The sequence below is a fragment of the Ceratotherium simum genome, unplaced genomic scaffold (genome assembly GCF_057802395.1).
Source record: "Ceratotherium simum simum isolate JZ-2026a unplaced genomic scaffold, ASM5780239v1 HiC_scaffold_43, whole genome shotgun sequence".
NCBI classification, from domain to species: domain Eukaryota; kingdom Metazoa; phylum Chordata; class Mammalia; order Perissodactyla; family Rhinocerotidae; genus Ceratotherium; species Ceratotherium simum.
This window is the reverse complement of record NW_028261259.1, coordinates 5,684,540-5,704,782: the sequence shown is the minus strand read 5'-3', so window position 1 is coordinate 5,704,782 and position 20,243 is coordinate 5,684,540. Positions and strand designations below refer to the sequence as shown.

Genomic DNA, 20,243 nt, shown 5'->3' with positions numbered 1-20,243 from the left:
CTCAAAAATGTCTTAATTGACTGAGGATTAAATAATCAAAGCTGGCTTTGTTTTTAATATTCTTTCCTAGCCAGGTAGGGCTCAAGGGAAGCAAGCAAAAGAATTGTGTGACACTTAGGAGAGTCACAAACCCTGAACTCAGAGTAATGTTTGCTTTAGCCCCTGAAAATTCAGGAGCCTCTAGATCCAAATGCCAACACATTCAAGTTGTTGGTGAATCTTGATTACGATTTTGATACTTTTGGCTGTCTGCTCGAGCAAAGCATCCTTTGAAACCTAGGGTTTCTAAGCCGGTGGTTCTCAATGTGTGGCTGGTCAGCAGCATCACCTGGGAAACGATCAGAGACGTAAATTCTCGGGTCCCCCCATTCTACTGGATCACAAACTCTGGGATGGGCTCAGCACTCTGTGTTGTAGGGGACCTCCACACGGTTCTAATGCACACTGGAGTTCAGGAACCACTGTCTTAGGAGAAGCCAGTCCTAAGTACAACATAGGATTAGCAAAGATTCCTCTCTCACGAGGGCTTCTCCTGAGGCCCCATGGCCAAAATAAGGATTCCCCTTTATGGCTATAGGAAGAACTCCTATGGCTCAACTCCAGGCAGCCAACTTCAGGAATTTTTCCAATATGACCAGGAGCTCTGAAATTTGGATTCAAAAAAGAAAAAAATATAAAAAATTGATTCAACATTCAAGAAATTTTCCTGCTTCAGATTGAGTGTGAAGTACCTGAAATAGAGAAATTTTTCCCAGAACACTGATCTGTCATTTCTTGATGGAAAACACTGAGTTATTTCAGTGGAACTAAACAATGACCAGGAAGGTTATGGTTAGTCTGATGTGTAAGAGGAGGAAGAAAACACAAAGATAAAGGAAACAAACAAAGAAACAAACAGGAGAGATGGAGAGTAAGGAAGGGAGATAGAAACAGCGACCATCAGTCAGAGGTAGTGAGAGGAGGGGGAAAGGAATAGAAGATGCAGAGGGAGAGAAGCAGGTGCCGCTCGGTAGGAAACATACCTGTGGACACTGTGCACGTGTGGCTTTCATAGAAAGGTGTAAGATTTCTAGAAAGCAAAGAAAATAAAAACAAATCCAATTTAGTAATTTGTCCTAAATTTATTTGATCAGCTCTGATCACTCTGATGTCTTCCTTCTCATTTATTTCATCCATGTCTCAAATTCTATGTCCTGCCCTTGTCTAAGGCTTCAGAAACACACCACAATTCAAACCTTCACAAGGTGAACTTTTTAAATCATTTCAACTTCTTCTTTGCCCTTCTGCACAAAATAGATGCCCTACAGTGTTAGCTTACCTTTCGGTGCCTTTCAAAAAAACTTTAAAAAACTTTATTCTTAAAAGTACAGTTTTATTTGCAGATGACATGATTTTATATATAGAAAACCCTAAAGAATCCACCAGAAAACTTTTAGAAGTAATAAACAAATATGGTAAAGTTGCAGGATACAAAATCAACATACAAAAATCAGTTGCATTTCTGTACACCAACAACGAAGTAGCAGAAAGAGAAATTAAGAATACCATCCCATTTACAATTGCAACAAAAAGAATAAAATACCTAGGAATAAACTTAACCAAAGAGGTGAAAGAGCTGTACACCGAAAACTATAAAACATTTCTGAAAGAAATTGAAGAAGACACAAAGAAATGGAAAGATATTCCGTGCTCTTGGATTGGAAGAATTAACATAGTTAAGATGTCCATACTTCCTAAAGCCATCTATAGATTCAATGCAATCCCTATCAAAGTTCCAACAACATTTTTCACAGAAATAGAACAAAGAATCCTAAAATTTATATGGAACAACAAAAGACCCCGAATAGCTAAAGGAATCCTGAGAAAAAAGAACAAAGCTGGAGGTATCACACTCCCTGATTTCAAAATATACTACAAAGCTATAGTAACCAAAACAGCATGGTACTGGCACAAAAACAGACACAGAGATCAATGGAATAGAATCGAAAGCCCAGAAATAAACCCACATATCTATGGACAGCTAATCTTTGACAAAGGAGCCAAGAACATAGATTGGGGAAAAGAAAGTCTCTTCAACAAATGGTGTTGGGAAAACTGGATAGCCATATGCAAAAAAATGAAAGTAGACCCTTACCTTACACCATACACAAAAATTAACTCCAAATGGATTAAAGACTTGAATGTAAGACCTGAAACTGTGAAAGTTCTAGAAGAAAACATAGGCAGTACGCTCTTCGACATTGGTCTTAGCAACATCTTTTCAAACACCACATCTGACCGGGCAAGAGAAACAATAGAAAAAATAAACAAATGGGACTACATCAAACTAAAAAGCTTCTGCACAGCAAAGGAAACCATCAACAAAACGAAAAGACAACCTAACAATTGGGAGAAGATATTTGCAAACCATACATCTGATAAGGGCTTAATCTCCAAAATATATAAAGAACTCATGCATCTCAACAACAAAAAAACTACCAACCCAATTAAAAAATGGGCAAAAGACCTGAACAGACATTTCTCCAAAGAAGATATACAGATGGCCAACAGACACATGAAAAGATGTCCAAAATCACTAACTATCAGGGAAATGTAAATCAAAACTACAATGAGATATCACCTCACGCCTGTCAGAATGGCTATAATTAACAAGACAGGAAACAATATGTGTTGGAGAGGATGTGGAGTGAAGGGAACTCTCAGACACTGCTGGTGGGAGTGCAAACTGGTGCAGCCACTATGGAAAACAGTATGGACATTCCTCAAAAAATCAAAGATAGAACTACCATATGATCCAGCTATTCCACTGTTGGGTATTTATCCAAAGAACTTGAAAACACCAATTTGTAAAGGTACATGCACCCCTGTGTTCATTGCAGCCTTATTCACGATAGCCAAGACTTGGAAGCAACCTAAGTGCCCATCAAGGGACGAATGGATAAAGAAGCTGTGGTATATATACACAATGGAATACTACTCAGCCATAAGAAATGACGAAATCCAGCCATTTGTGACAACATGGATGGACATTGAGGGTATAATGCAAAGTGAAATAAGTCAGAGGGAGAAGGTCAAATACCATATGATTTCCTTCATTAAGTAGTAGATAATAACAACAATAAACAAACACATAGGGACAGAGATTGGATTGGTGGTTACCAGAGGGGAAGGGGGGAGGGAGGAGGGTGAAAGGGATAATTCGGTACATGTGTGTGGTGATGGGTTGTAATTAGTATTTGGGTGGTGAACATGATGTAGTCCATGCAGAAATAGAAGTACAATGATGTACACCTGAAATTTTTACAATGTTATAAACCAACGTTACCGCAATAAACAAAAAATTAAAAAAAAAAAAAGTACAGTTTTAGATTTACAGATAATTGAACAGATAGTACATAGAGCTCCATACACCCACCGCACTGCCTCTCTCCTCTCTCCCAAGCCCCGTTTCCCCTATTATTAACACCTTGCATTAGTGTGATACGTTTGTTACAATGAATGAACAATATTGAAACGTTGTTATGAACTACAGTCTCTAGTTTAAGGGTCACACTTTGTGTTGTACAGTTCCATGGGTTTTGACACACATATAGTGACATGTAGCCACCATTATGCACAGAACAGTCTCACTAACCTAAAAATCCTCTGAGCATCAGATTAGCTCTTAGTCGCTTTTTAATATATTAACAATTGTCAGAATAACATAAATTTTTATGATGAAAAAAGTCCCACAAGTGTTAAGTTTTGTTAGTCTCACTATTATGATCACTATTAGAAATAATGAAAAAAATGAACCTCTATATAAATAGAAAAATCGTAGAATTTTAAAGATAAAAAAGATCTGGAAGATTAGGAAATCCCACATTCTTCAAGACTCTGCCCTCCCGTCTCTCAGCATTCTGTGTCATCTATCTGCCGACTCTGCTGAGGAGAAAGAAAAAAATCGATAAAGAAAAGCAAAGCATAAAACAAAGTTGGGCTCTAAGTAGTCCTCTTGAGCCAAATTTAATCACGCATGGATTCTTATTTATTGCATATTTGCATCAGGAACATAATTACTAGCTAGAGCCTAATTTGAGAATATTCATTACGAATGAAAGATGTCATATCTAAGAACAGAATGGAATTCACTGAGGTTTTACTCTTGGGACATTTGTAGGATTAAGTCAGGACATGCTGTGAGAGTGATAAATAAGTTCTATATATTTTTATTCTCCAAGACCATGGATTTCAGCCACACTTTATACCCATGTACTTTGCAACAATGAAAAACAATTAAACACTGACCTTGAATATTTTGCCCTCAGATTCATTAGTCTTTAAAATATAAATTGAGCAATTTTAATCTAGATGAGTGAAAGACTGTGGAGACTTCTAGAATGTCACTTTAGGTCCTTTGGAAGTGAAGAATTGACTTTATAAAGCATTTCTATTCCTTCTCATACCTTGACAATAGTGCTACTGTGACTCTGTTTTAAAGAGGATAATGGCAGGCTTTACTTTGATTTGCACCTTTTTGATTTTAGTACATTTACTTAATATTTCTCAGTCTCTTGAAAACTTTTATCATTAAGCTCAACCTTCATTTAAATCACCAGACCTATTTGATGAAGGCGACATGAACATTTACTTGCAAACTCCTCAGAAAATTACTAATTTAACCTTCAGATGATACATTGTAGAACTCAAACTGGATTTCCCAGGCCCCTCAAAAGGGCTCATAACTATGTGTTTGTACATTTATCTGGGAAGCTACTATCTGAAGGTAATTGTTATTCCCAAATGCTTTCTTTACCTCAAACAGCAATACTCCCAGAGTTTTAATGAAAATGTGGCCAATTTGGTGAAAACCAAGTGACTTGTTTGTTTTAGCATGCCAATGAGATTAAGAAAATAAGTATTTTAATTATTGTTATTGATTATAAAAATCAGAAATTAAGCAAACTTCTTTGTCCAAAGACATTTCTGCGAGTGAAATCGTCGGAAAAACTGACAGCTAGCTTCCCGTTTTAACGACTAAATCATAAGAAACGTAATACCATGGGCAAACCCTTGAGCGTTGTCACCTGCACGAGTCCCCAACGCTATAGCCCCATCAAGGCCACAAATCAGAGGAAGGAGCCCGCAGAGGGGAGACAGCTGTGCCCTCAGCATCCTTCCTTCCTGGGTCAGAACACGGTCCCAGCTGCTCGCTGTCTAGTTTTCTGGGGAAGCAGAGAATTCTTCTGGGGACACGACACATCAGGTGTTAAGGATGTCATCGTTCTTTTTGAAACAAATGTTAGTTCATGTGACACACTTCTCAGGACAGGAGGAGCCGCCTCAAGGGAAGGCAGATCTTCTCCAGGAGCTGACAGTCATCCAGGGAGAGCAGAGTCAAGAGCTGCAGAGGGACAGCCCGCTCCACCTTCCCTCTCAGGGACACCTCAGTCCCCAACCCCTCCCGCGCCCACCCCAGCAGTTCCCATTGTATCCTCGGAGATGCCTGAGCATGCGCAGGACGGATGCTCAAAGCAGCAGAGGGGCCGGCGAGCTGGAGAGCCCCGGAGAGTGTGCACTGGAGGCGGGGTCCCTGGTGTGGACGTGGCTGCCTCGGAGGTTTGTGTGGGGGTATTGGCGATTTCTGGATCCTTCCTCCAGGATTTTCAGCGCTGGGGAGCTCTCCTTTCTGTAGTGTGAAGGAACGCTGGGCAGGAGTGGCGCCAAGGTAGGCGGTGGGCAGCGGGCTCGGTGTGGAGATCTCCGCTGCAGATGGCGGGAGCGTAGTGTCGGGGGCGGGGGCTGGGGCTGCTGGCGGGCTGCCCCAGGCGGGGGAACCCAACTTTGTCCCTTGGAGGAGCAGAGGAGCACCGCCTGGCAGGCCAGTCCCTCTGCCTTATTGTAAACTGCATTTAATGAAAGGAGCTTTAAACAATCTTTGGTGCAAATTATGTAGCTTCCTAATAATAACTCACATTCTGTTATCATAGACTGATGACTGATAAGTGATGATTGACATAATGTGTAGGGAATTTTGGTATCAGTGGAAAGATTTTTCTTGGCAGTTGGTGATAGAATTAAAATCGGATAAGAAGGAGGTTTTTGGAAGTAGTATGTAGTGTGTCTTTTGTCTCCATATTCATTTACAATTGTAAGAATTTAGATTTGGAATGCTCATAGAAAAGGAATTTTCAAATTTTGATTTGACTGATAGGGTGAAAAGTCAAAAGGCCAAATACGATAGGATTCATTTATATGATATTCTAGAAAAGATAAACCATAGGGAAAGATAACAGGTCGTTAGTTGCCATTAGTTTTAATATTTAGTTAATCATTTAGTTTAATCATTAGTTTTAATATTTCTGATTAAAAAAATATATTTGTGGGAGCTCAAGATTTGGCCACCCTGAAATCTATCTCTTTACCTTGGTTGTTTTCTCTGAAGGACATTTGACCTCCCCCACTAACTGCCTAAAGAATTTGACATGGTGGCTCCTTCCTGGAACAGATCTATCATGATGGCTATAAAGATAATGCAGGATGGAGATTACAATAGGAAAGGCACCAACAAGCCCCTCTTATCAGAAGTTCTGTCTCTCTGGCCACATTCTCTGGATGACCCTGCGAGGAGTTGCCAGACAATCATTTACATTTATAAGGGAAATCTCCATTTGTAAAGATATCTCCCTCTCTGTTTTGAGAAGAGAGAGGGATGGCCTCATTTCTAGAGGCTTATCAATGTGGAAGGTGAGGCCTTAAAGCTGCATAATAACCCTACTCTTGTTTACTGTGCTTTAGTGGTAATCTCCTGTAACTGACTCCCCTCACCCCCAACATCCTCCTTTGTCATTGGCTGAACATGGTATTTAAGATGAAAATTTCTGCTATTGTGTTGAGAAACGAAGTGTCCCTGTTTTCTTCCATGTATACATGTTATTAAACTTGGTATTATTTTCTCCTGCTAACCTCTCTTGTTAATTATTTGGCCAGCCAGAAGAACCTTAAGGAAAAGGGCAGAGGGAGATTTCCCCTCTTGTTGTAATCGCCAGGAGCCACACTGGCTGGCAAGTTGCCTTCTCTGGCTGGAAGACCTGCCTTCTCTCTGGACTACTGCAGATGATGAGATACGGGAACGTCTGACGAAAGCCTGCAAAAGGTAAGACTTCTTACCATGTCAGCCTCTTGGAATCTCTATCTGCGGAGTCTGGTGGAAGGAAATGGTGAGAATTTTTTCTCTTTCTAAATTTAGATTGGCAGGAGAAAATATTTGGGAAACTAGTTTCTTGTGCTTTTAGTGACTCTTGGTTTAAATTTGGTAGAGTACTCTTGGTTTTCATCTTGATCCCTTTTCCTCCCAGAGGTAGTCTCTGTTTTTCTCTTTTGTCTGTGTCTTTTGTCATAAGAAGGAAATACCATAGGGTAGGATGCAGGCATTGGCCCTATAAGCCTGCTGTCCGGGCCGGCCCCACAGACTGGTGAGTTTGCGTGTCTCACCAGACTGGCATCTACAAACTTTGCTGTGGGTTAATATGCACATGAAGTGAAGGCCATTGCCAAGGGCATCTTGGAAGCCAAAAAGGCCGCAAATTTGGTGGGCATGGGTCGAGCCGTTAAGAGCCATTAGGGCACTCGCCACTTTCAGAAGACTCCCGTGACAGGATAAGTTGGGTCACGGAACGGGGTAGATGACACAGGTCTCCCGCCAACTGCAAGAAAATGTCCATGCAACGACGAGGTACTCTGTAAAGCACACAGTCCCCAACCCCGCGGCACCTCCCCCCCTAGGTATTATTCTGACTCCAAGAGACCTAAGGCATGGCTAAAGCTGTCATTATGCACATAAGAAAAAAAAAAAAGGATGAGATTTTTCCTTCTGTCTTGTTCTGTGTCCTGAGAAAACTTGGCTTTGTGACCAGTGAGAATAGTCTCCTTGGTTTCCACCATACGGAAGGTGCATTTACCGGAGTGCACCTTGGTGGTCAGTCGAGTAGACTGGGGTTCTGAACTGTCTCTTTGTCCGGCTGTGCCAAGCTCTCAGGGGAGGTTGTCATAAAGGGTCCAGTCCATAAGGGTTTTTGTCATCTTCATCTTTGTTGCTTGTTAGTGCTGGAAAAATCCCATTCCAGTATCGCCGGCCTGGTGTCACAGATTAGCGGGTCTGTGACTGGAGGCGTCCCACACCATTGTGGGAGACCGGAGCACTACACCATCCTTACCTCCTGTGCAACCAAGGTCTTTACATTCTCTGAACATCTTTGGGAGTGAATTCTGTGGATCATGGGGGCTACATCATCTGCGCCCTCACCAGGGACGCCTCTTGCGTCCATGGTAAAGATTTATTGTAAGCGTGGAAAGTTACCTCCGGGTCTTTCCTTAAAATGGCTTATTGGATCGAGTCACTATTGGAATAAATATACAAATGAAGATCCTACTCGTCAATGGCCAGACGACGTATCCTTTGAATTGGGAAAACTTCTAAATTGGGGGAAAAAATGTTTTGAGATCTCTCACATAATTATTTATTTGGTACCTAAGAAAAGGCCAGAAAAAGGAAGGGAAAAATTTGACTAGCCGTAAGACCTTGACTCAGGTTACAACTGAATTGAGAACATGTAAAGTGTAAGTGTTGATAAGATTATAAAGGTTGGAATGTTTAAGCTAATTTTATATAAAGAGGTTACATCAACTTTGCCTGAGTATGTTTTAAAATGTCTGACTGGGAATGCTTCCCTTGTCCAAAATTAGAAGACCAAGACCTATTGATAAAAATCTTAATGATAACTATGTTTAGAGGTATAAGAGATGATGAAATTTACATGAAATTTTGTACAAAAAAACTGATGTTATTTCTATTACACAACTGGTTAACAAAAATAGTAATTTAAACGATGGCTAATTTTATCTAATGTCTTATGAAGTCTTATAGGCAATCTAAATAATTATTAGGAATAAGTAACTAAATAGTTGTGAAAAAGATGAATGTTGGATAAACTTTAAAGAATAATTATGTGTTATGGTGGTTACAGCTTCCAAACTCTTTTCGGTGACTTAAAACTTTAGAGTTTTGCTATATTTTATGAAAAAAATTCACTGAGTATCATCATTTCCAAATAAGATAAGATATTAGACATTGATTGCTAAATGTACGTTTGTCTACTTTTGGCTTTTCATCACAGGAAAACTGAAAGGTGTTTTGGGTCTATTGGTAAACATGTGTTTTATTAAAAGATTGTACTATAAAGTAACATATTTCCAGAAATGATGAAGTAAGTGTTCATAAATTTTCCAAGCCACAAGATACTAATGTAAAAGAAAGTTTATAATGGTTTACTTAGTTTTTACTTACAAATTAAGGTCTCTAAAGGTTAAAATTTCTAATTAATATATGTGATTGAAGCTACTAAAAAATTAAGAAAAATATGTCTGTGTACAAGGAAAGTAAGATGCATAAAGAAGGTACAAAGAATGGAAATAAATTGTTTGATTGATTAAGAAAGATAAATTTGTCCTCAAATAATAGGAGGGAAAAGAAAGACATGGGACAAATTCTGAATGTAAAAAGAAAGTTATAGGTTTGTGAAAGAGGAATTCTGGAAGAAGAGTTTTATGCATGGTCAAGTTGGCTAAGATTAAAATGAATTTAATTAAGTAAATGAGTTTTAATAGCAGAAGTAAGCTGGTACAAAATTATAATTTGGTCTTCTGTCTCTCAAAAGGATAATTTGCTTAAACTTGATAAAGAGGTTACAAAAGATTTTTCTTTACCTTTGGGTAAGTCTACCTAAAAGACAGAAAGAAAAAAAAAAAACTGTTAATTTCCTGTGTTCAAAAGACTGAGGTCTCTCTATTCAGGCTTTTTGGACTGTTAATGCTCTGTTTGCTTTGACTGTTTATATTTTTGACAAGCTTCCCCAAAATTCATATCTTAAATAAAGTCTTTTTTTTACTTTTTTTCTTTGAGAATTTTCAAAGGGCCCTGAAACTTCTCAAAGAAATTTGCTGTCTTCCTATAAGGAGGAAGACAAAGAAATTTGCTCTCTACCTATAAGGAGGAAGATACTAAACTTATTAGGTTTATTTTGTATGTTAAATTACATGGAAAACATTGTCAGACAAATGATGATGTCTGTTTAGGTGGTATTATGTGGGCAAATGTTATTGACATAGGTGTTTTAAAATTGTATAACATTACTGAAATTCTGATCTGTCCTGGTTATCAATAATAATTCTGGTTATTATTATTTTAAAGTGTTGTATGTCACAAAATTAACCAAATTTCTCTGTGAATAGCCATTTTGAGGTCTTATTGTTTAGACTTATTTCTTTTCTCTAATGCTTTTGCGAAATGTTTAAACTTCTGAAAAGTTCATGGAAAGGACTCTGACATTTACACTGGAGTACAGGTTTCTGACAAACTTTCTGATCATAAAACTGAACTGGGTAAGAAATTACAGAAATCTGATGGAGACACTGATAACTTCATGAAGCTGCTAACAGAAAGACTGGGATCAAGAATAGATTACACAGGACTGAATGAACTGATAAGGATAATTATAATTTTTATGATTTTCATTTGAAGTATTGCTGGATTTTTAATGTTTTGTTTTTTCAGAGTTAAGAAAAACTTTTTCTCTTTTCTCCTGAGCTAGCTATGATTTATAGCAATTTGGTAAATGATACTTTTGTAAGTAAAATTGAAATATTTATCTTTTTCTCTCTACCTGATCCCTCGAATTTAGAAACTCTTAGTAAGTGAGTATTGTTGTTTTCATGGCAATATAGTTATTTGCATAAGTTCAATAAGAATCTGTTCTCCTTATAACAGGACACAATTGGAAACATTGGTTATATTACCAAGGCTGTGACTGGAACATCATATTTGCGATATAACCATACAGCTTTTGAGGAATGAAGATTGGACTTTATGAAAAGCCACGTGGAAGTATTGGCCTGGTACCTTATGTTCCAAGCAGCACTTACCAGGACAAGTAAAGAATGTCACTTATCTGGCAGGTACAAGGAACCTCGAAATATTTGGGGGGAACCTCGGAGGAGAGGAATTCACCCAAATCTGTAGGTATTACAGGCAAAGTCTGATGACAAAATCCTTGGCTTGGCTTTCCTGGCCTCGAGAGGCCGTTGAAGATCAATGTGAGATTCCTTATAAAAAGTTCCAGCAAAGCAGATTTAAAAGAGCCTATGTGATCAACTGCTATTCTTGCTGTACTTATGTAAATAATTGTGCCAACTCTATTGGAACTAGACTTATTTTGCAAACTAGTTAGTTTTAATTTGGCTATCTTAATGAAAATGAGGGTGATTTTAGAGAGCAAAATTATATTTCAGTAAACACTATTTCAGTATAAATTTGCGGATATTAGATCCTAGTTTTGTTAATTGTCTTTTGAGGTTTTTGTTTTATATCTGTTGACTAGACTGGATCCTGATTTCTTCCAGTCTCCTGAAATATCTGGCTACAGGTGTCCAAACTAACATTTTTGATTTTTTCCATCATTTTCATTTGAAATCACTGAAAACTGAACCTGCCCTTTTTCCTGAAGCCTTACAAATTGAAGCTGATGGACTTGATATAAACTTAAGAGATTACCTGATGACACCATCAGAGACATTTGAAACTGAAAAAGATACTTTGTCGCTGACATCTAAAAATCATCTTAAATGGCTGTCCTCTGACCTCAGAAACTGGTTTATAATTTACTCCAACCATTAATCTTGTTTTTCTTTTGTTTACATAGAAATGTTTCTATTAAATACGTGATTGCTTGCTTCCATAATATAGGCGTAATCTTGATAGCCCACCTACATCACCACCTTCTAAAATGAACTTAATTGAACTGATCTATTATCAGGACTAATAAATGTGTTCAGTGAGATGAAACAATCTACCAACCCAAATTCTGTACTATGAAACTACTTTAAGTTTCAAAAGGACTGTGAAACTTGTAGTTTCAAAGGCGGGACTGTGGGAGATCAAGATTTAGCCACCCTGAAATCTATCTCTTTACCTTGGTTGTTTTCTCTAGGGACATTTGACCTCCCCCACTAACTGCCTAAAGAATTTGACATGGTGGCTCCTTCCTGGAACAGATCTATCATGATGGCTGTAAAGATAATATAGGATGGAGGTTACAATAGGAAAGGCACCAACAAACCCCACTTATCAGAAGTTCTTCCCCTTGGCCACATTCTCTGGATGACCCTGCAAGGAGTTGCCAGACAATCATTTACATTTATAAGGGAAATCTCCATTTGTAAAGGTATCTCCCTCTCTATTTTGGGAAGAGGGGGAGATGGCCTCATTTCTAGAGGCTTATCAATGTGGAAGCTGAGGTCTTAAATCTGCATAATAACATTACTCTTGTTTACTGTGCTTTAGTGGTAATCTCCTGTAACTGACTCCCCCCACCCCCAAAATCCTCCTTTGTTATTGGCTGAACATGGTATTTAAGACGAGAATTTCTGCTATTGTGTTGAGAAACGCAGTGTCCCTGCTTTCTCCCATGTATACATGTTATTAAACTTGGTATTATTTTCTCCTGCTAACCTGTCTTGTTAATTATTTGGCCAGTCATAAGAACCTTAAGGAAAAGGGCAGAGGGAGATTCTCCCCCTTCCCCCCACAACATTATAGTTTTTATTGAAATATAATTTTTTTTAAATCACCCTCATTTTTATCAAGGATAGTCAAATTAAAACTAACTAGTTTGTAAAATAAGTCTAGTTCTAATAGAGTTGGCCCAATTATTTATATAAGTATAGTAAGAATAGCAATTGATCACATAGGCTCTTTTAAATCTGCTTTGTTGGAACTTTTTATAAGGAATTTCAAATTTAACTTTAAAGGCCTCTCTAGGCCAGGAAAGCCAAGCCAAGGATTTTGTCATCAGACTTTATCTTATCTATAGATTTGGGTGAACTTTTTTTGAGGTTTTTCTAAAATATTTTGAGGTTTTTTGTACTTGTCAGCTAAGTGACATTTTTTATTTATCTTGGAAAGTGTTGTTTGGAACATAAGGTACTAGGCCAATATTTTTATGTGGCTTTATTTTATAAAGTCTAATCTTTATTTTTCAAAAGCTGTATGGTTATATCGTAAATATGATGTTTTAGTCACAGCCTTGGTAATATAACTAGTGTTTTTAATTGTGTCTTGTTATAAGGAGAACAGATTTTTATTGAACTTATGTAAATAACTATATTGCCATGAAAACAACAATATTTACTCACTAAGAGTTTTTAAATTTGGAGGGATCAGGTAGAGAGAAAAAGAGAAATATTTTAATTTTGCTTATAATAGTATCATTTATTAAATTGTTATGTCATAGCTGGCTCTGGAGAAAAGAGAAAAAGTTTTCTTTAAATCTGAAAAAAACAAAACATTAAAAATTTAGCAATATTTTAAGTGAAAAATCATAAAAATTATAATCATCTTTACCAGTTTATTTAGTCTTGTGTAATCTATTCTTGATATCAATCTTTTTGTTAGCAGCTTTATGAAGTTATCAGTCTCTCTAACAGATTTCTGTAACTTCTTACCCAGTTCAGTTTTATGATCAGACAGTTTATCAGAAACCTGTACTCCAGTGTAAATGTCAGAGTCTTGTTTATGAATTTTTTTGAAGTTGAAACATTTTGCAAAAGCCTTAGAGCAAAGAAATGTCTGTAAACAACAAGACCTCAAAATGGCAATTGACAGAGAAATTTGGTGAATTTTATGACATATAACACTTTAAAATAATAATAACCAGAATTATGACTGATAACCAGGACAGATTAGAATTTTACTAATGTTATCCAATTTTAAAACACCTATATCAATAACATTTACCCAAATAATACCACATAAGGAGGCTTATCATCACTTGTCTGACAATGCTTTTCATGTAATTTAACATGCTGAATAAGCCTAATAAGTTTAGTATCTTTTTCCTTATAGGAAGAGAGCAAATTTTTTTGAGAAGTTTTAGGGCTCTTTGAAAATTTCCAAAGGAAAAAAAAGACTTTATTTAAGATATGAATTTTGGGAAGTTGTTCAAAAATATAAAAAATCAAAGCAAACAGAGCATTAACAGTCCAAAAAGCCTAAATAGAGAGACCTCAGTCTTTTGAACACAGGAAATTAACAGTTTTTTTTCTTTCTGTCTTTTAGGTAGACTTACCGAAAGGTAAAGAAAAATCTTTTGTAACCTCTTTATCAAGTTTAAGCAAATTATCTATTTAAGGGACAGAAGACCAAATTTTAATTTTGTACCAGCTTACTTCTGCTATTAAAACTCATTTACTTAATTAAATTTATTTTAATCTTAGCCAACTTGACCATGCAAAAACTCCTTTTTTAGAATTTCTCTTCCACACCTTTTATAACTTTCTTTTTACATTCAGAATTTGTCCCATGTTTTTTATTTTCTTCTTAGTACTTGAGGACAAATTTATTTTTCTTAATCACCCAAACAAAACATTTCCATTTTTTGTACGTTTATACATCTTATTTTTTTGTACACAGACATATATTTTTTTAATTTTTTAGTAGCTTCAATCACATATATTAATTAGAAATTTTAACCATTAGAAACCTTAATTTGTAAGTAAAAACTAAGTAAACAATTATAAACTTTTTTTTTGCATTAGTATCTTGTGGCTTGGAAAATTTATAAACACATTATAACTTCTAGAAATATGTTATTTTATAGTACAATCTTTTAATAAAACACATGTTTACCAATGGACCCAAAACACCTTTTATTTTGTTTATTGCAGTAACATTGGTTTATGACATTGTAAAAATTTCAGGTGTACATCATTGTACTTCTATTTCTGCATAGATTACATCATGTTCACCACCCAAATACTAATTACAACCCATCACCACACACGTACCGAATTATCCCTTTCACCCTCCTCCCTCCCACCTTCCCCTCTGGTAACCACTAATCCAATCTCTGTCCCTATGTGTTTGTTTACTGTTGTTATATCTACTACTTAATGAAGGAAATCATACGGTATTTGACCTTCTCCCTCTGACTTATTTCACTTTGCATTATACCCTCAATGTCCATCCATGTTGTCACAAATGGCTGGATTTCATCGTTTCTTATGGCTGAGTAGTATTCCATTGTGTATATATACCACAGCTTCTTTATCCATTCGTCCCTTGATGCACACTTAGCTTGCTTCCAAGTCTTGGCTTGGCTATTGTGAATAACACTGCAATGAACACAGGGGTGCATGTACCTTTACAAATTGGTGTTTTCAAGTTCTTTGGATAAATACCCAACAGTGGAAAAGCCGGATCATATGGTAGTTCTATCTTTGATTTTTTGAGGAATGTCCATACTGTTTTCCATAGTGGCTGCACCAGTTTGCACTCCCACCAGCAGTGTATGAGAGTTCCCTTCTCTCCACATCCTCTCCAACACATGTTGTTTCCTGTCTTGTTAATTATAGCCATTCTGACAGGCGTGAGGTGATATCTCATTGTAGTTTTGATTTACATTTCCCTGATAGTTAGTGATTTTGGACATCTTTTCATGTGTCTGTTGGCCATCTGTATATCTTCTTTGGAGAAATGTCTGTTCAGGTCTTTTGCCGATTTTTTAATTGGGTTAGTAGTTTTTTTGTTGTTGAGATGCATGAGTTCTTTTTATATTTTGGAGATTAAGCCCTTATCAGAAGTATGGTTTGCAAATATCTTCTCCCAATTGTTAGGTTGTCTTTTCGTTTTGTTGATGGTTTCCTTTGCTGTGCAGAAGCTTTTTAGTTTGATGTAGTCCCATTTGTTTATTTTTTCTATTGTTTCTCTTGCCCGGTCAGACGTGGTGTTTGAAAAGATGTTGCTATGACTGATGTCGAAGAGCGTGCTGCCTATGTTTTCTTCCAGAAGTTTCACAGTTTCAGGTCTTACATTCAAGTCTTTAATCCATTTGGAGTTAATTTTTGTGTATGGTGTAAGGTAAGGGTCTACTTTCATTTTTTTGCATATGGCTATCCAGTCTTCCCAACACCATTTGTTGAAGAGACTTTCTTTTCCCCATTGTATGTTCTTGGCTCCTTTGTCAAAGATTAGCTGTCCATAGATGTGTGGGTTTATTTCTGGGCTTTTGATTCTATTCCATTGATCTGTGTGTCTGTTTTTGTGCCAGTACCATGCTGTTTTGGTTACTATAGCTTTGTAGTATATTTTGAAATCAGGGAGTGTGATACCTCCAGCTTTGTTCTTTTTTCTCAGGATTCCTTTAGCAATTCAGGGTCTTTTGTTGTTCCATATAAATTTTAGGATTCTTTGTTCTATTTCTGTGAAAAATGTTGTTGGAACGTTGATAGGGATTGCATTGAATCTATAGATGGCTTTAGGAAGTATGGACATCTTAACTATGTTAATTCTTCCAATCCAAGAGCATGGAATATCTTTCCATTTCTTTGTGTCTTCTTCAATTACTTTCAGAAATATTTTATAGTTTTCAGTGTACAGATCTTTCACCTCTTTGGTTAAGTTTATTCCTAGGTATTTTATTCTTTTTGTTGCAATTGTAAATGGGATGGTATTCTTAATTTCTCTTTCTGCTACTTCATTGTTAGTGTACAGAAATGCAACTGATTTTTGTATGTTGATGTTGTATCCTGCAACTTTACCATATTCGTTTATTAATTCTAAAAGTTTTCTGGTGGATTCTTTAGGGTTTTCTATATATAAAATCATGTCATCTGCAAATAGTGACAGTTTCACTTCTACTTTCCAATTTGGATCCCTTTTATTTCTTTCTCTTGCCTGATTGCTCTGGCTAGGACTTCCAGTACTATGTTAAATAGGAGTGGTGACAGTGGGCATCCTTGTCTGGTTCCTGTTCTTAGAGGGATGGCTTTCAGTTTTTCACCATTGAGGATGATATTAGCTGTGGGTTTCTCATATATGGTCTTTATTATGTTGAGGTACTTTCCTTCTATACCCATTTTATTCAGAGTTTTTATCATAAAAGGATGCTGGATCTTGTCAAATGCTTTCTCTGCATCTATTGAGATGATCATGTGATTTTTATTCTTCATTTTATTAATGTGGAGTATTACGTTGATTGATTGGCGAATGTTAAACCATCCCTGCATCCCTGGAATAAATCCCACTTGATCATGGTGTATAATCTTTTTAACGTATTGTTGTATGCGATTTGCTAGTATTTTGTTGATGATTTTTGCATCGATGTTCATCAGTGATATTGGCCTGTAATTTTCTTTTATTGTGTTGTCCTTGTCTGGTTTTGGTATCAGGGTAACGTCGGCTTCGTAGAATGAGTTAGGGAGCTTCCCCCGCTCCTCAATTTTTTGGAAGAGTTTGAGAAGGATAGGTATTAAGTCTTCTTTGAATGTTTGGTAGAATTCACCAGGGAAGCCGTCTGGTCCTGAACTTTTATTTTTAGGGAGGCTTTTGATTACTGTTTCGATCTCCTTACTGGTGATAGGTCCATTCAAATTCTCTACGTCTTCTTGATCCAGTTTTGGAAGGTTGTATGATTCTAAGAATTTATCCATTTCTTCCAGATTGTCGAATTGGTTGGCATATAGCTTTTCATAATATTCTCCTATAATCTTTTGTATTTCTGAGGTGTCTGTTGTAACCTCTCCTCTTTCATTTCTGATTTTACTTATTTGTGCCTTCTCTCTTTTTTTCTTGGTGAGTCTAGCTAAAGATTTGTCAATTTTGTTGATCTTTTCAAAGAACTAACTCTTGGTTTTATTAATTTTTTATATTTTTTTTTGGTCTCCATTTCATTTATTTCTGCTCTGATTTTTATTATTTCCCTTCTTCTACTGATTTTGGGCTTTGTTTGTTCTTCTTTTTCCAATTCCTTTAGGTGCATTGTTAGATTGTTTATTTGAGATTTTTCTTGTTTGTTGAGATAGGCCTGTATCACTATAAACTTCTCTCTTAGAACCGTTTTTGCTGTATCCCATAAATTCTGGCATGTCGTATTTTCATTTTCATTTGTCTCCAGGTATTTTTTGATTTCTTCTTTGATTTCTTCATTAACCCAGTCGTTGTTCAGTAGCATTTTGTTTAATCTCCTCATATTTGTGGCTTTTCTGATTTTCTTCCTATAGTTGATTTCTAGTTTCATACCGTTGTGGTCAGAAAAGATGCTTGGTATTATTTCAATCTTCTTAAATTTATGGAGAATTGTTTTGTGGCCTAATATGTGATCAATCATGGAGAATGTTCCATGTGCATTTGAAAAGAACATGTATTCTTCGGTTTTTGGATGGAATGCTCGATATATATCTACTAGGTCCATCTGTTCTAGTGTGTCATTTAAGGCCAATGTTTCCTTATTGATCTTCTGTTTGGATGATCTATCCATTGGTGTAAGTAGAGTGCTAAAATCCCCTACTATTATTGTGTTAATGTCTATTTCTGTTTTTATGTCTGTTAATAATTGCTTTATATATTTAGGTGCACCTACATTGGGTGCATAGATATTTACAAGTGTTATATCCTCTTTTTGGATTCTTCCCTTGATCATTATGTAATGCCCTTCTTTGTCTCTTTTTACGGTTTTTGTTTTAAAGTCTATTTTATCTGGTATGAGTACTGCTACCCCAGCTTTCTTTTCATTGCCATTTGCGTGGAGTATCTTTTTCCATCCCTTCACTTTCAGTCTGTGAGAGTCTTTAGTCAAAACACCTTATAGTTTTCTTGTAATGAAAAGCCAAAAGTGTACAAACGTAAGTTTAGCAATCAGTGTCTAATATCTTATCTTATTTGGAAATGATGATACTCAGAGAATTTTTGTCATAAATTTTTGCAAAACTCTAAAGTTTTAAGTCACCAAAAAGAGTTTGGAAGTTGTAACCACCATAACGTATAATTGTTTAAATTTTATCCAACATTCATCCTTTTTACAACTATTTAGTTACTTATTCCCAATAATTTTTTAGATTGCCTACAAGACTTTATAAGACTTCAGATAAAATTAGCCATCATTTAAATTATTATTTTTGTTAACTAGTTAAGTAATAGAAATAACATCAGTTTTTTTCTACAAAATTTTATGTAAATTTTATCACTTCTTATAACTTTAAAGATAGTTATCATTAAGAAATTTATCAATAGGTCTTGGTCTTCTAATTTTGGACAAGGGAAGCATTCCCAGTCAGACATTTTAAAACATACTCAGGCAAAGTTGATGTAACCTCTTAATATAAACTTAGCTCAAACATTTTAACCTTCATAATCTTATCAACACTTACATTTTTACATGTTCTCAATTTAACTGTAACCTGAGTCAAGGTCTTAAGGCTAGTCAAATTTTTCCCTTCTTTTTTCTGGCCTTTTCCTAGGTACCAAATAAATAATTATGTGAGAGCTCTCAAAACATTTTTTTTTCTCCAATTATAATTTATTCCAATTTAAAGGATCTGTCATCTGGCCATTGACGAGTAGATCTTCATTTGTATATTTATTCCAATAGTGATTTAATCCAATAAGCCTTTTTAAGGAAAGACCCAGAGGTAACTTTCCACGCTTAGAATAAATCTTTATCATGGACAGAAGAGGCGTCCCTGATGAGGGCGCAGATGATGTAGCCCCCATGATCCACAGAATTCACTCCCAAAGATGTTCAGAGATAGTAAAGACATTCGTTGCACAGGCGGTAAGGATGGTGTAGTGAAAATGGTGTCTCCGGTCTCCCACAATAGTGTGGGATGCCTCCAGTCACAGACCCGCTAATCTGTGACACCGGGCAGATGATACTGGAATGGGATTTTTCCAGCACTAACAAGCAACTAAGGTTAAGACGACAAAAGCCCTTATGGACTGGGCCCTTTATGACAAACTCCCCTGAGAGCTTGGCACAGCCAGACAAAGAGACAGTTCAGAACCCCAGTCTACTCGACTGGCCACCAAGGGTCACCCCGGTAAATGCACCTTCCATATGGTGGAGACCAAGGAGAATATTCTCACTGGTCACAAAGCCAAGTTTTCTCAGGACACAGAACAAGACAGAAGGAAAAAACCTCATCCGGTTTTTTCTTTTTTCTTATGTGCACAATGACAGCTTTAGCCACGCCTTAGTTCTCTTGGATCCAGAATAATACCTAGGGGGGGAGGTGTCGCGGGGTTGGGGACTGTGTGCTTTAAAGAGTACCTCGTCGTTGCACGGACATTTTCTTGCAGTTGGCGGGAGACCTGTGTCATCTACCCCGTTCCGTGACCCAACTTATCCTGTCATGGGAGTCTTCTGAAAGTGACGAGT

General features: G+C 36.7%; 1 long non-coding RNA gene across 4 annotated transcripts in view; it reads left to right on the top strand.

Moving 5' to 3' along the window:
• Positions 1 to 5,509: 5,509 nt before the first annotated feature.
• Positions 5,510 to 20,243, top strand: part of LOC147911472 (uncharacterized) — a 52,713-nt gene continuing 37,979 nt past the window's right edge. The window contains exon 1 of one of the 4 annotated variants that reach the window (XR_015550837.1): positions 5,510 to 5,598. This is a non-coding gene — a long non-coding RNA (uncharacterized LOC147911472). Of the gene's footprint in view, positions 5,708 to 20,243 lie in introns of all 4 variants that reach the window. The other 3 variants (XR_015550839.1, XR_015550840.1, XR_015550838.1) reach the window with 3 other exon arrangements.